The sequence below is a fragment of the Triticum urartu genome, chromosome 7 (genome assembly GCF_003073215.2).
Source record: "Triticum urartu cultivar G1812 chromosome 7, Tu2.1, whole genome shotgun sequence".
NCBI classification, from domain to species: domain Eukaryota; kingdom Viridiplantae; phylum Streptophyta; class Magnoliopsida; order Poales; family Poaceae; genus Triticum; species Triticum urartu.
In genome coordinates this window covers 499,596,288-499,611,287 of record NC_053028.1, presented here as the reverse complement: position 1 = coordinate 499,611,287, position 15,000 = coordinate 499,596,288, and the positions used below count along the sequence as shown (strand labels likewise).

The window sequence follows — 15,000 nt, the reverse complement described above, 5'->3', positions numbered from 1 at the left end:
GTTGCATAATCTCATAGTCATAGGAACATGTATAAGTCATGAAGAAAGCAATAGCAACATACTAAACGATCAGGTGCTAAGCTAATGGAATGGGTCATGTCAATCAGATCATTCAACTAATGATGTGACCTCGTTAATCAAATAACAACACTTTGTTCATGGTTAGGAAACATAACCACCTTTGATTAACGAGCTAGTCAAGTAGAGGCATACTAGTGACACTAAGTTTGTCTATGTATTCACACATGTATTATGTTTCCGGTTAATACAATTCTAGCATGAATAATAAACATTTATCATGATATAAGGAAATAAATAATAACTTTATTATTGCCTCTAGGGCATATTTCCTTCAGTGATGTAGCATAGTAGAAGAAAGTATTTACCTCAGTTAACAACAATGTTTATCGAACTAGTAGAAGTCACTAAGATAACAACATTGGCAGTAGCTTCACACAAACAAACAAATTGTTTGTACCCAACAAAGGCAAGGAGGTTGTCAATCCCATTGTTCTTGCTAGCTACAAGATTAAAACCAGATAGTGATAGGACAAAGCGGCAAGAAAGTTAAAAATTTAATTGTTGTAGGAGTTTTTGTATTGATGGAAAATAGACCCGGGGCCATAGGTTCACTAGTGGCATCTCTCTCAAAAGCATGTAGTGGCATGGTATACAAATTATTGTTGGGAAATTGACAGAATAACACAAATTATAACTTTGATCATTCATGGTATAGTCTCACACAGGTCTTACATCTGTGATAAGTAGACCGTTAATCCAATTGCATCTACTACTATTACTCCACTCCAAGACCGCTATCCAGCATGCATATCAAAGTATTAAGTTTGCAAGAAACAGAGTAATGCAATAAGCAAGATGACATAATGTAGACACAAGAAAACTTAGAAATAAGATTGACCCCATCATTTTATCCTTAGTAGCAACAACACAATACAATACAATACGTGCCTTTGTCCTTAATGTCACTAGACAAGATCACCACAATATTGAACGCACTACTACGCACCACTCCCTCTAAAGAACTACTCATCTATCTTGGCCAGAGAAGACTCATAGATCGGAAAGCATACATAGCACTGAAATTATGCATCAAAGAAACTTCAAGAGATTCAAATAAATTCAATGAACAATCTGATCATAAATCCACAATTCATCAGATCCCAACAAAAACACCAGAAGAGTTACATTGGATGGATCTCTGAAGAGATCATTGTTTTGAAGATCAAGAGAGAGAGAGAGAGAGCCATCTAGCTACTACTCCGAAACCATAGACCCTAAAAGAACTATTCACACAACATCATAGAGGCAACAAGGTTGATGAAGATGGCCTATCCAATGATTCCCCCTCTGCCAGAGTGCTAGAACAAAGCTCTAGATGGGATCACATCAGAACATAGGCTTGCGGTTGCGATAAATTTTTTTCGGGTCTCGCTCCAATGGTTTTGGAATATATGTGAATTTATAGGCTATAGATTAGGGCAAATGGAGCAGCAGGGGCCCACCGCCCTGGCCGGGGCGCCCTACCCTCAGGGCGAGCCCCTTGGCTTGTGGTCCCTTGGTCCATCTTCTGGTCACCTCCTAAAGTGTCTAGGATCTCTTTTGTTCCAAAAAAATTACTAATTTTTTTCTCATGTTTGGACCTTCGTATGTACCGGTTTTTTGTGAAACCAAAAACAAGCCAAAAAACAACAATTGTCACTAGGCACCGGATTAATATGTTAGTCCATAAAAATAATATAAAATGATATAAAATGAAGGCTAACGTATGTAAGAATGATAATATAATAGCATTTAAAAATCAAAAGTATAGATACATTTGAGATGATACAAACACTTAATTGCTACGCGTCCTCGAGTAGGTAAATGATAAACAAAGATTTTTTATGTTCAATGCTACCTAGCATGTTCTTGATCAAATGATATAACAATTGTGGTGTGAACTTAGGATAGAAATGATTCAAAGGAATAATCTATATTTGATAATAAGCAAGTAAAATCAAAGTACATAAACAAAATAAGTATTACTTTTTCATGTTAAAATGTCTTGAAGTAAAACCAATTAATACTGATAATGTCATATACATGTCCCTAATCAATCAAAGCCTTATCAAATTTAACCATCTTATCATAATAACAACCCATACCATCGGTGCAGTAGCCAAATCCATGACGAGCCCTTTTCTACTGCTTAGCACTTCGTTCAATGTTAAGACTACAAGCTTTTGTTCTTAGCACTTTGGATGGCAAATAGAATGATGATGGGGATTTTAAAGAAGACGAAATATAAGATAGTCTCACATCAGCGAGGCTTGATCATTAGGCAATGGAGAGGCCTTACAATTGATGTCAATGTAAAGAGTAGGGATTGCCATGCAACGGATGCATTAGAACTATAAGTATATGAAAGCTCTCTCTAAATGCAACAAAGTGGGTGTGCATCCAACTTGCTTGCTCATGAAGACCTCAAGAATTTGAGGAAGCTCGTCATCCGAATATACAAGCCAAGTTATATAGTATAAGGATCCCACTAGCATAATCATGAAGTATATGAAAACTCTCTATATGAAGTACATGGTGCTACTTTGAAGTATAAGTGTGGAAAAGGGATAGTAGTATGTCCCCTCTTTCTCTCTCATTTTCTTTCTTTTCTTATTTTAACATTTTTTGGTGGGATCTTTTTGCCCTCTCCTTTTTATACCCTCATAGGTAGGGACACACTCTAAAAATGATGATCATCACACTTTTATTTACTTACAACTCAAAACTAAAAATGGTGACTATATATGAATGCCTATGCATGGTAGTGTACCAGGATGTGCAATGATCTAGTATAGCATGTATAACAATGATGAATGGTGGCTTTGCCACAAATATCATGTCAGCTCTATAAGTTCATGCAAAGCAAAATGGCAATGAATGCTCAAGTCATGTGAATAGTAACAATGGAAGGTAATATATCTTGGAATGGTTATGGAAATGCCATAATATGTAGGTATGGTGGCTGTTTTGAGGAAGATATAATGTGACTTATGTGTGAGATATCTTATCATCTCATGGGGTTTGAATGCACCGGTGAAGTATGCACCAAATCTCAAGGTGAGAGTGGGCAATGCACGATACCGAAGTAGCTACAAATATGGATACTACACCACGACACTCAAAGCAGCGTCAAACAATCTGTCGGCATAGGCCACCTAAGGCGACACATTTAGCTCGGGAAAGACCTTTCCCGACATAAAGGAGTTGTCGCCTATAGTCCTGCCGGGAAAGGTCTATGCCGACAGACAAATCTATGCCGACAAACAGTATGACAACATTAGTGAGATCTATGGCGACAGACATTTCTACACCGACAGACAAAGCTATGCCGACGGATCATTTGACAGTGTGCTATGCCGACACATTGTGTGACATCCATTGCTACGCCGACAGTTTGTCTGTCAGTGCACTATACCAACAGATAGTGCGACGCCCAATACTTATGCCGACACATTTACTGCCAGGGTCCTACATTTCAGCACAAATGCAAATGCACCATTATTTGAATGAAATTACATTCATAATGTTCAATTCATGTTCAATACGCAATACATATATAAACAATTATACTCTTGTATTCATCACAAGATACCATTGATAAATACATATATATTCAACATATAGAAGATTCATTAGTTTTCTTCACTCAAGTTAGCTACAACCACTAAGGAAATACATAGGTCGACATATAAGCTGTGACCTGTTACAAAATACGGGCTAAGTTCATAAGAGACTCATGTCTAGTCACTATACAAAACACTATGGAACACACCAAGTCTTTGTTCATCGAACCAACAACAACTTCCATATGAAAGTAGGTCGACCATGCATCCCATGAAGAAAAGCCATAACATCTTCGATTTGATACCTTCTGCCATTATACCCTGCAAAATCACTCATATGTTTCAGCAATATTATCATAGCAGCATTTGTTCAAACTTCTGAGTTGCTCTTGAGTCCAAAAATCTAAAAACAGAAGATGTTCAACAAACTGGCTTGCTTAAATGAAAAGTAAACAAATACTTGATTGCACTTCCTCTCTAATTAAATCTATGCATCTCTCCTAGTTTTCTTGTTTCTCTCTAATTTTCAAGTTTAATTAGGCAGCATATAGGCCAAAGCTAAAAACAGACTTATTTAAGTGCAATGAAGAAACCCAGTTACATGCAATGTTATCAAGAAACAGCCATGAATATATGCCCAACTTCGTAGAAAATAAATCATCAAACCAGCATTCAAGTTCTTACAAACACACGTACAGATCCATGAGAGTTTGCATGTTACATGAAAGTTTGCATATGCTGATAAAAAAAGTAGTGCCAAACAAGGGTGACGAATACAAAAGGGGAAATTATGTAGCATTATATTGGAAACCATCTACATCGGCCAGAGTTAGCTCGAGTTTAAACTAAACATACAGCTCTGAACTACAACGATTGAGAACCAACAGGCCGTTGTGAAACTTGATTAGTTACATTGCTATAGCCCAACAGCTTTGTGCTGACATTGATAGCCTCTTCTATTTTCTAGTATTGAAATACAAGAAAAAAGCCCGAGCAACTAACCACCACATAAACATTGTGAGACCATGCAACTCCGCTAATTATCATAAATGCAAAAGAGGAAGCAACTCCTATTTTGTTAATGGACTAGATCTGATAGAACATAATAATAACTTGACTCTCGAGCCGAATTTAGGAACTGATAATTCCTTTCTCAAGTACTATAAGCAGATCTTTCATCGAGCAAGGTGGAACTTAACCAATCTGGACACTATAAATCAACACAACATGAGGAGGGGCCCCTTAACTTTTTTCAACAAGAAGGAAGAAACTCGGGTGCAGAATTCATCTCTGGATGGGTTGAAGCACCAGATAGTTACTCTGTCACTGATCTAGGGCTTTGTTTTCAATCTGAACATTAGCAGTGCTTATCGACCAATAAGTCTTAGGCTTGAGGTTAAACTTGAGTGAAATAAAAGATAACTTTTATATGTTCAGTGCAGTGTAAGTCAATGATAACTTTAATGGCTTCGAAATGCTGTGAAATATTAGACCTAAAACAACTATATAAAGGCTTGGAATAAGATTTATATGAACCAAACGAGCTACATCTCGACAGTAATCTGGAAACATAAACAAACGACAGAGTAAATAAAAAATATAGAAACATTAAATAGTTCTGGTGTTTCTTGACCTGCACTTTTAGATTTGAGTTGTCCAGCAAACATAATATCAGGCTCAACACCCATTGCTTTGAATATAAGTTCAGACTGGACTCTGGGATAGTTTTCCCGACCTTTTCCACCCCAGACACGTGCTGGTGCAATGTTGCTCAAGATCATTCAATGGTAAAGCATGCCACTGAATCAAACTACACTTTTTTTACTTCATATTACACAGTACACATAGAAACAAGCTATCATGTAAATGCCTGATGTAGCAGATGATCCTCCTTTCGATTTGATGCATCATCGATTATAGTCTGATGCAAACTCTGATGGTCTGATGAATCATCTATTTATAGTGACATTACAAACTAGTGTATATGTGTGTAATTATATGCACATACACACGCTATGAAGCATGAAACATGACAATAAAATGCAAAGCATACCCAGAAGAAAAACAATAGACTTTTAGTTCACACTGATGACCCTTTCTCCCATTCTAGCCCTTTTTATTTTTGAACCAAGCATCATACCATAGATAACAGTTCTATAAAAAGAATCCTATTCAGTTCTATAAGACCTCTCACCTTCCTCTTGTTTCACCAATATTTGAGAGCCTCTATAATTCATCATTTGCTAAGCTCGCTTCCTCCTCTGGTATTATCATATTTTCTGCTGCAAATAACACATATTGTTGAACATGATGCTTAAGAGACAATGGTAGAAAATAAGATGCATACAAAGGAAATTAATGAGTTAACACAGGGCAGCAACAAAATAAAATTCAAACAACCATCAATTTCTAGATCTTTTCACAACTCCAAGCAGCAGCAGGATAATAAGAATCTGGGTGGCAACTATAAATCAGCATGGCACGACGGCCGTGGACACATAGAGCATGAGAGCGAGAGAGAACACCAGTGGCTTACCATTAGCTATGTCGGAGTGGAAGTAAAATCGGGTCCATCAGACACGTAGCGCGGAAGGCATCAGAGTGGAAAAAGAATCACCGCGCACACCATATGGCGGCTCTGTCCTGCACCTGCATGGGCAAGGAGACACATTGATACAGTAGGGATGTCAATTACAGTGAATACATACAGTGTTCTCAGCAGCAAAGAAACACTTCATAATCTCTCTCTTGATTTTTCAGTCTCTAAGCCAAATAAATAATGATTGAAATCTGCGGCACAACTGGAGGAAAAGGAGATTCACATAATCACTTAAACTTCCATACACTAGATACAGAGTCCAAGTTTTGGTTTAATATTGATCTTATAACATGTTTTGTTACAAAGATGCAAACTGCACTACCGATTTCACAATTTTCCACCGGCACTTTTGGAACGTCCGTTGCTAATACTGGTGGCACTTTTGGAACGGCAAGCACAACGGCCTTCTATAGAAAACTAAAGTTGCATGCTACATAGGGTAAATTTTCCAAATACAGGTGGCCAACATAATTTATTTAGTCTGAAACTTCAGGTGCTGCAAAGAATTGTGCTTCAATTGTTCAAGAAGACAAGTTGGATTGCAAGACCTCTCCTCTTCTCCTCTCTGAAGAAATAATTATTCTGGTGCAGTAAGCAAATTTAGGACGGATGAAGGAGACGAACAGAAGGGGAGGGAAGAGAAATTCTTACATTATCCATGGCGTCAGAGCAACAGCGTCTTGGGAAGGGAAGAAGCCAGCACATAGAGAACCTGCGCGCGCGTGAGGAAGACGCATCAGGGAAGGGAGCGGCCAAATCAAAACTAACAACAGTCTGGGTGGGAGAGGGGCGGGGAGGAGACCTTCCATGGCAGCGGCTGCCAGTGCGTGGTTGTGTAGATGGAGCCCGAGGTGGATCCGACGCTCGGAGCAGAGGTGCTCGACGACGATGGCGCTGGCGGATCTGGGCGTGCCATGGCCGCCGCCTGACCTGCTCTTGGTCGCGGTGGATCTGCCTCCCTCTTTTCTTGTCCTATCTTCAGGAGGCACCTTCGGCTTGGAACGTGGGGGGAGCACCACATGCTAGAAGGAGGCTGTGGGAGGCGCCATCGCTGGTGGGAAAGGCGGCGGCGCGAGCAAATCGGCCGGCAAGTCAGGGGGCGGCGGCGGAGGGAGCGTGTGTGGTGTGGGGGAAAGAGATAAGAGATAAGATGGGGTGCTGGCCGGGTGGAGAAAGAGATAAGATCGGCCAAAATTTGGAGTTTCTGCGTGTCTCGCGCGCAACTTGTCCCGCCTGGCTCGAAATAAGTGGGCCAGGTCCAAACTTACGCCGACACTTTTTCCATCGCAAAGAAACAACGACAGATAATCTAACAGCAAAGAAACTTATACCGACACATAGTATGTCCACAAACCGACTAGCATTGTCGACGGATACACCGAAAATCTGGAGCTACCTCAACCGTTCATGTGTCGGCATTGTTGTGGACAAATAATATGTCGGTAATATACACTTGTACCGACAGATGCGTGTCGCCATTGTGGTGTCGTGGTGTAGGTGGAAGTGTTGTAAAGACCTCAACTCATAATCAAAACAAATCCCTAATACTCTGTAGCTTACAAAGGGTAACCATGAGACTAACTACTCTTAGGGAAATTGTTTGGCAAAGCCGAAGCCCATTGCACATCTCCGGCCCATGATACATGAGAGTGCTACTTACAACGCTCTTCAGTTTAGACCTTTCATGATAAGCTTCACTTAAATAACCGAGTTCTAACGTGTATGACCTTAATTATTACATTTTTACACTACTTCATGCAAGTGTTTAAGTTTATACGTATATATACCTACTATATTATCTCAAAATTATTTCAAAGAACCCTAACTATCAAACTTCAATCGATCTACAAGTTCATGCAAGTTTTTATTATACCACTACTACATACCCATTATTTTTGGACCAACTCATAATTCATGCAAATTACCAATTACTATTCAACTCTTAAAGTATAAAAGTGAAGCAATAGATTCCTAATATTTTCTATAAAATCATATCACTGTGCTCAAACAAATATAAAGTGAAGTACAAGAGAAATTTCCTCAACTCAAATAGATATAAGTGAAGAACAAATGAGCATTCTATAAGTATAAGATGAATGTGTGTCTCTCTTAATAGGTGTGATTAGGAAATAATGATTTTGCAAACAAACCAAACAAAAACAAAAATGCTCCAAGAAAAACACACATCATGTGAAAAATAAAAATATAGCTCCAAGTAGCACCAGTGAAAAAAATGTCTAACCACAACTTCGTTGGTGGCGCACCATTTTCCATCAACACGGGCACTATTTGGTTGGTGTAATTTGCACGCTAGCTATATATTGGTCGTGCTGGCGTGGATATTTTGCGAGACGTCACTACTATGTGGGCCCAGCTGTGCTAACCAGTTGGAAGATACTGCTGGCGTGGGATTTGAATACACGCCATAGATAAGGTATATAGTGTTGTCCTACCCTCTTTGAGCACGCCAGCACTAAGTTTTGCTTATATATAGAAGTGTTGGCAGCCCTTGTTTCTCAAATACATTCACTTCTATTCTGCAGAAAATTCTACTCCCTCTTAGCTAGTTGCTTTGGTGACAATGGACCCACCGGAGCTTGTCGAATTGGCATGAGCCTGTGCGAGTCCACGTCGACGAGGCGTGTCAAAAGTTTGGGACTCTGCCGCCTTGGTCGGGCTCTCCTCTGGCCCCATTGGCTACGGCATGAGCTCACCACGGCCAATGTGGTCGGCCCTGTCCGATGAATCATCCCACTGTAGCACGTCGGCCGTTTGATCCGGCAGCTACGCCACCGGCGCCGAAGCTACCGGGAATTGAGCGAGGGCACCTGTGCTGCTTTGCGGCTGTCGACGCCCTGCTGATAAGCATATGTCGCACACAAAATGGAATCCAGAGTGAGAGTACTATATATGCGCTAAATGTGGAAAGTTAATATGACAGAAAACACCCTCCCGGTCTATTTATGCTAATTTGCACAATTTAACTCTATCGTCTAGTGTCACTCACATGAATATGTGTATGTATATTGTGATCCACGGCAAGGTTGTCAGAATCGCGATTCTGTTATACGATTCTACGACTTTACGATCCAAACTAACCCCTATGATTCTACGATTTTAGTTCATAGAATCTACGTTTCTACGATCCTGATAGTGAAGATTCTATAATTTGCGATCTTACCATCGGAGCTCTGATCCGATTCAAAATCGCGATTCTGACAACCTTGATCCACGGGCACCGGTGACAAAATATTGCTACATGTGGATATGGGTTGATCTCGTGCAGAAGTACGTAAGCGAGTTGCTCGAGTACTTCATTGGACCACTGAGGCAGCAGATAGATGAGATGCAGCTCAAGAATGATGTGATGCGCCGCCAAATTAAAAGATGTTTCGATATGCGCTTTTAACTGGTGTTATGCTTGGCCTTGTTCTCTCAGCTTGATCGGTGGCAGCATTTCTTCTCGTAGGAGTCATTACACTGATGATGTTCTTAGTGTAGATGAAGTAGTAGAAGCTATATATATTTGTTATTGTTTTCATCCTTCAACTATTATGTATCTAGGCCAGATTAATGAGATCGATGTCGTTCTAATTATTCGTCTTGAACTATATTTTAATATGTATATATATACACGCAAAATAATAAAATAAAATATTAAATTAAAATAATAATAGAATAATAACACAACAAAATAATAAACTAAACATCTATAGGAAAATAAAAACAATGTGTCCAACAAATAAAAGTAAAAAAGTTCAATAAAATCATAAAACAATAGCAATGGTGTGGACCACGTCGGCCAACGCCAGCAATTGCAGTGCTGGCCCCCAAATCAATTAACCACCCACCCACTTCAAATCCACACCCCGCGCCACCGCCGCCGCCGACAGCATCCCCAGCCGCCGTCTTCGTCACCGCCGTCAAGTACTCGTAGCCGCCTCTGTCTTCTCCGCCTATGTTCCCCCTCTCATCATCTTCCCCGCCCCTGTCGCCATTTTTTCTTCTCCACCTACGTCTCCCCCTCGCTGTCGCCTCTACCCCCCCCCCCCCCACCCCCCCCTCCTCTCCCCCCCCCCACCCCTCCTCCCCCTCCCCCCCACCACCGGTGAGCTCTAGGTAGTGTAGACTTTTTTGTGTAATAGTAGTGTACAATTTGTAGTGTAAGAGTTGTGTAGAATTTTCAGTGTAATAGTGTACGACTTTTTGTGTAAGCGTAGTGTAGAATTTTTTGTGTAAGACTGTACTATAAGATTTTAGTGTAGTTATAGTGTAAGATTTTAGTGCAGTTATAGTGCAAGATTTTTAGTGTATGGGTAATGTAGAATTTTTAGTGTAAAGTAGTGTGGCATTTTTTGTGTAAGAGTAGTGTAGAATTTTTTGTGTAAGAGTAGTGTACAATTTTTAGTGTAAGATCATAGTATATGATTTTAGTGTAGTTTTACTATAGTTCTATGTAGTGTATTCGTAGTGAAAGAATTTAGTGTAGTTGTACTTTAAGATTTTAGTGTAGTTGTAGTGTACGTTTAGTTACATTGTTGATTGTAGGTTTGCAGTTACTCATCAATATGCCCAATTTTTACTAACTTGTTAGTTATATATGCACCGTCACAGACGGCTCCGAAGTTTCGCGGTGCGCGACCGAAGGGGAATAAGTACTATGCGACCATTAGGAAGGACAATGTCGTCAACGAGCTTGGCCATTGGGACACACCGGAGTTTGCGGCGCGCACCTATGATGCCATGGCGGTAGAGTTCTATCAGGAAAGGGCGATTCTGAACTTCCCTGAGTGTCCTGAGTACGCAGAGTTCCTTGCACCGGAGGGCATGAGGATATGCACTAAGGCCGAGGAGAAGGAGAGCAAACATGCCGAGAAGCAGTTCTTTGACCCATTGGTGACCGAGCTTGCGAGAGATGAGAAACTCGTGGAGACAAACAAGATGATGCTACTTCAGTATGCAACCAAGATGAGCGCGGAGGAGGATCCTATAGACTGGGATGCCTTGGAGCATCAGGAGGAGGGTCAGCAGAGGTGTCGTAGGTCCACTAGGGACAACCACGAGGTCGGACCCTCAATAGCTTGCTAGATGGGTAGCCTATTTCGTATGAATTGTTTAACTTAATGCATGTTTTATGTTTGAACTATGCATGGCTTGTAGAATTGCTTAATTACAAGTATGTCTTAATATCTAGATGGACGGGTAGTGTCGGTGTCAAAACCGGCAGATCTCGGGTAGGGGGTCCCAAACTGTGCGTCTAAGGCAAATGGTAACAGGAGGCAGGGCACACGATGTTTTACCCAGGTTCGGGCCCTCTTGATGGAGGTAAAACCCTACGTCCTGCTTGATTTATTCTTGATAATATGAGTAGTACAAGAGTTGATCTACCACGAGATCGGAGAGGTTAAACCCTAGAAGCTAGCCTATGGTATGATTGTATGTTGTCCTACGGACTAAAATCCTCCGGTTTATATAGACACCGGAAGGGGCTAGGGTTACACAAGGTCGGTTACAAAGGAGGAGATATACATATCCGTATTGCCTAGCTTGCCTTCCACGCCAAGTAGAGTCCCATCCGGACACGGGACGAAGTCTTCAATCTCGTATCTTCATAGTCCAACAGTCCGGCCAAAGGATATAGTCCGGCTGTCCGGAGACCCCCTAATCCAGGACTCCCTCAGTAGCCCCTGAACCAGACTTCAATGACGATGAGTCCGGCGTGCAGTGTTGTCTTCGGCATTGCAAGGTGGGTTCCTCCTCCGAATACACCACGGAAGAATTTGAATACAAGGATAGTGTCCGACCCTGCAAAATAAGTTCCACATACCACCGTAGAGAGAATAATATTTCCACAAATCTAATCTGCTGACACGTTTTGGTAGCATGACATCACGCCATGGCCAGGTAATTATTCGAACCGTTTTTCTTTAACCAGCCCCCGCACATAACGCGAGGCGGTTTCTTGACACGTCTTGTCAAGGCAGAGATCGTGCTCCCCTTATTATGGGATTCTCATTAATACGGGCGTGGGTAACCCAACCGCGCCATCAATTGCGACGCTTGGGGGATAAGCGAGTTTTACCAGTCTAGTGGGGGCGCATAGTTTAATCCGCCCTTATAAAGGGATAAGATCTCACCTTTTTCTACCCACGCCTTCTTCCTCCTTGCTCATCCATTCTCGCGCACTCAAGCTCCAGTGCCCAAGTCTGCATCCTCCTCCTCAACTCTCTCCAAACATGTCCGGAGCGGGAGGCAAGTGGATGGCCTCCTCCGTCACGGAGGGGCACATCAAAAAGTTACGTGGAGCCGGATACTTAGCTGCGGATATCGCGCACCGGCTGACAGCCGTGGGGCAGGTCGTCCCTACCCCGGAACCTCACGAAAGGGTGGTTTTCCTCCCCCACTTCGTCCGCGGACTGGGGTTTCCCCTCCATCCATTCGTCCGCGCCTCATGTTCTATTATGGGCTGGACTTTCATGATCTGGCCCTGAATTTCATCCTCAACATCTCGGCGTTCATCGTCGTGTGCGAGGCTTTCCTCCGCATCCGGCCCCACTTCGGCATGTGGCTGAAGACCTTCAATATCAAGCCGAAGGTGGTGGGCGGCCAACAAGCGGAATGCGGCAGAGCCATGGTGGGCAAAATGCCCAACATTATATGGCTCGAGGGCTCCTTCGTGGAGACCATAAAGGGGTGGCAATCGGGGTGGTTCTACATCACCGAGCCGTGCGACACCAACTGGGTGGCAGCCCCCGAGTTTCGATCCGGAATCCCCACGCGGCTCACTTCCTAGAAGGAGAAGGGCCTGTCCTGGGGTTCATCGGTGGAGCTGGACGGACTCCATAAGTGTATCCGGAACATGACAAGAAAGAAACTTAAGCTTGTCAACATAGTCCAGGTCATGCTCTTCCGCCGGATCCTCCCGTGTCAACAACGGGATTTCAACTTATGGGAGTTCGACCCGGCCCGGCACCAGACTCTAAGCGAGCTCTTCGACACGACGCACAAAGATGTCTGGAGGGTGTTGTTCAAGGGTGCCGAGGTCCCTCCCTCTCTCACCGAGGACCGCGGGCTAAGCGCGAAGCGCCCTGCGAATCCGGTAAGTTCTGTACATCTAGTAGGATATTTATTTCCCATAGCTTAACCATGTGCGGGGTCCGAGCTCCCATGCCTCTGACAGGAATGGGTGGAGACATCGGAGCAGATCAACTGTCCGGCCCCTCTGCCCGAAGACCCTGCGGACACTCTCTTGACGGAGATGCGGACTCCGGCTCCTTATGAGGTGCCAGATAAGACCAAGAAGAAGGCCAAGGGAACCCGAAAGAGTTCCCGGCGCCAGGTGGTATCAGACTCATCGTCTGATAACTCTGAGACGCACTCCTCCCACGAAAACGAGGAGAAGGAAGACGAAGACTCTCCCCCTCCTACCGGGGGAGACAAGAAGAGGAAGGCCGCCCCAACCGGGGAGGCCGAAGGGTCCAATAAGGGAAGGACTCTCCTTCCGGACTGTTCCACCACCGCCGCCGACGGCGAAGACGAGTGGCTGCTCAGGGCCAAGCCCCTAGCGAAGTCGTAAGTATTCGGATACCAGAGTAACTCATAGCATACCTTTGCGGCACTGCTTCTCCTAACGTCGAATATGATTATGCAGTCCGCCCCAAGTCCGTATTGATGTATCATCGTCGGACGGTTCCTTGGACTCGTCGGACATGAATAGTGATACACTTCCAACCGCCACCTCTCCTTGCCCTACGGACAATGCCGAGGTACTGTCTCAGGGGGCACCGAGCCGGGGGGAGACAGTCTCGGAGGCGCCTCAAGGCGACCTTCCGGACTCCAGGAGCAAAGGGAGCAAGGCTCCCGGGGGCTCCAAGTTCGGCTCTCAGCCGAACACTGCGCCGGAACCTCTAGTGGTTCCGAACTCGGGCAGGCGGCCCCCTTCCAAAAGGGGCAAGACGCCCGTGCCAGTGACCTCTTTCCATCCAGAGGCACCGGACAACCTGCTGGGAGCGCTTCGCGGCGCTTCCATCGACGAAGAGCACCGCACTATTATGAGTGCGGTGATCAAGAAGGTTCAGTCCGCCAAGAGAGGACTGACTGAAGCCTGTGACAGCCTTCTAACAGGCTTTGAGGTAAGTATTTAAAATATAGGAAAAATATTACCGCATAGACAGTAGCCCATGATGCTCTGTTCGGTGTTCACAAAGAAAAGCCGAATAGAGGATCAAATAATATATGCAGGAGTCTAATATAAGTATGTCTGTATGTGTATGCAGGCTTCGCTGCTGACCTCTGCCGCACTGACTGCGGAGGTCGCCACACTGAAGCAGGACCTCGAGGGGTCCGACAAAGAGCTCGGCCTTGCCAAGAGGCAGCTCGAGGAGAACAAAGGTAAGTAATACCTTGTCTATGTATATAAAAGAAAATGTGGTTGTGAAATGACAGGATCATCATGAATGTGCCAGGGGCCACGACCGAAGTGGCGACCCTGAAGCAAGCGTTGTCCGAGGCCGAAGACAAAGCGGCCAAGGAGCGCACTGAGCGGGAAAAGCAAGAGGCACGGGTGGGTGAGGTGCAGCAAGAGCTCCAGGCTCTCGTGATGAAGCACGAGGCTTTGGAGCTTGACTCGAAGACGCGAGAGTCTGAGCTTGCTGCGGCCCTCGAGAGCGCAAAGAATGCCAAGGCTGAAGCCCAAAAGGCCCTCCAGGAGATTGAGGCGATGAGGAGGATAGCGGCGGGTAAGGCATTCAATACGCAAAGCAAGCATGTAAAAGTAAA

The 15,000-nt window shown here is 43.7% G+C and overlaps 1 long non-coding RNA gene across 1 annotated transcript; it reads right to left on the bottom strand.

The window, feature by feature from the left end:
- Positions 1 to 3,615: 3,615 nt before the first annotated feature.
- LOC125518985 lies at positions 3,616 to 7,406 on the bottom strand. Its single transcript, XR_007288186.1, has 5 exons — positions 7,025 to 7,406; positions 6,874 to 6,934; positions 6,160 to 6,272; positions 5,818 to 5,905; positions 3,616 to 3,944 (listed from the first exon to the last, which is right to left on the bottom strand). It is a non-coding gene; the product is annotated as an uncharacterized LOC125518985 (long non-coding RNA).
- Between the last annotated feature and the right edge of the window lie 7,594 nt (positions 7,407 to 15,000).